Below are 2,500 nucleotides of genomic sequence, written 5' to 3'. Positions count from 1 at the left end.
GTCCTGCTCATGCTTGTTAGTTCCTTTGGTCGCTGTAGCCTCAACATCCTTGTGACCTTTGGATGAGGTGTTTGGGAGAGCCTATAGGTCCATCTGCTGAGTCATCAGCAGCCATTGCCTGGCCTTCCTTGGTCCTAGCTTGGGTGGAGAAGGGGCTTCGGTGCTGATCATATATATATATATATATATATATATATATACCCGTATATATGGTTAGTCTCTAGGGCATTGTCCTGCTCGATAGAGCAAAGTCACTGTCTCTTGCCTATGCCATTCACCAGCGGCCTTTAAACCTTTAAAAGGTTTGTGTAATGCCATGATCAGCGAAGCTGTACCAGTCAAGGCCACCCATACTAGTTTGGTTTGCTGTTAGCTAGCAGACAGAAAAATTCCAACAATATCAATCCGCACTGGCCAGCGTGGTGGTGAAAATCGGTCAAACCACAGACATGACTAAGGACATGTCTGAGGCCTTTATCCAGCAGTGGACCAGAAACAGCTTAATTGGTTGTTGTAGTTCTTGTTGTTTTATGAGCTTTACTTTGTCGTCAAATTGAAAGAAGATTCTATTTCATTATTCAATGTTTTAATCATACCTTTTGCAATATGTGATTCTCTCTCTCTCTCTCTCTCTCTCTCTCTTTCTCTCTCTCTCTCTCTCTCTCTCTCTCTCATATATATATATATATATATATATATATATACTGTATATATATATATATAAAAAGAATTATTTCTTGACGGCTGATCCACAAGCGAATAAAAATCTTGTTTCTCTCCAATTAGAAGAAAAGTATCTGACTTAGCTATGAGAGACAGGGAAGGATGTCTCCGGTGACATCTCTTCCGTTCCACTTGTTATAAAAGAACAAAACCATTCTTGTTATTCTTTGAGGTCAATGAGAAGAGAAGAGTTGTGGGAAGTGCAGAATAGGGGAAGAGAAAGGAAGAACATATAACAGATGAGTATGGATAATGTGAGAGAGAGAGGTTGTATACACACATACACACACACATAAACACACACACTGAGAAAGAATGAACAATTCCCACTATCGCTAATCTGGCCAAACCCCAGACGTGAATAAGGAAATGTCTTAAGTATTAGTACTACTGTGGACTAGAGGTGGTTGCATTTGTTGTTGATGTTGTTGTTTTTGTCGTTGTTGTTGAAGTAGGTACATATAGATGGATATGTCTGTGTGCTTGTCTGTGTGTAGAGAGAGAGAGAGAGAGAGAGAGAGAGAGAGAGAGAGAGAGAGAGAGATGTAAGGTTGATGGTAGCTGTGAAAAGTTGTTTGAAAACTATTTAAAACAGAATGTAATCGTTTTTTGTGGCAATTCTCTCTCTCTCTCTCTCTCTCTCTCTCTCTCTCTCTCTCTCTCTCTCTCATCACATTGCGATATCTTTGATGAATTCGCATTTTGTCGCTGTCTGTCGATCCTCTAGTAAAGATCTAAGTGTAAACTGTACGGTATATTTAGAACACACATTTAAAAAACTCTACGGGTAATGATATCCCTTTTCGAAGAAGGCAAAGCTCGGAAAGACTAAAGACGAAGGTATAGAAAAATGTAGCCGAAGGTTTATGGGAAATTACACATTCGTTGTTTTATTTTGTGTCATCTTCTTGAGAAGATGAAGACATTTATTTTTAAAGAACGAAAATAAGAACGTATGATTATTGTTGTTGTGGTCGTTGTAGTTATTGTTGTTGTTATTACAAGCCAGGAGCAACCCTAGTTGGAAAAGCATGATGGTGTATTGTAGCCTTGTGTGAGAAAGAATTGGAAAATTAAAGAAGAAACCAATAATGATTTAAAACAAGTAATTAAGAAGACATGGTAATAGCAATGTTAGATAGATATCTAGCAAATAAACAATGAAACAAGGATTATAGTGAACTGCTCAACAAATAAATTTAGATTTACATTCTTCAACTGGAAAAATTCTGCTGGTATATTGTGTAACTTTAAGCCTAATGGCAGAAAAGGCATGACTGTTAAAATTCAGTGGATACCTAGTAATGTGTCGTTGATGGTCTAGTCCTGGAAGCTGTATACGCAAAGGAAAGAACATTCCAAAATTAAACCATTGTCCTCTAGTCTTGGGTAGTGCCATAGCCTATGTACCATGGTCTCCCATTGTCTTGGATTAGAGTTCTCTTGCTTGAAGGTACACTTGGGCACGCTATTCTATCTTGTTTTCTTATTTATATATGATAGATATAATTTAATTTTGTTAATGTTCTTAAAATATTGTATTTTAATTGTTCATTACTACTCTTGTAGTTTATTAATTTCCCTACTTCCTTTCTTCACTAGGCTATTTTTCCTTGTTAGAGCACATGGGCCTATAGCATCCTGCTTTTCCAAATAGGGCTGTAGCTCAGCTAGTAATAATAATAATAATAATAATAATAATAATAATAATATTTCAAAAATGAAAAACAAAGGTAATGGAATGACCAGGGATCAGAGAATTAATACAATTGTATTT

Source organism: Palaemon carinicauda, chromosome 25 (assembly GCF_036898095.1).
Source record: "Palaemon carinicauda isolate YSFRI2023 chromosome 25, ASM3689809v2, whole genome shotgun sequence".
Lineage (NCBI taxonomy): Eukaryota > Metazoa > Arthropoda > Malacostraca > Decapoda > Palaemonidae > Palaemon > Palaemon carinicauda.
This window is presented reverse-complemented; position numbering follows the sequence as displayed.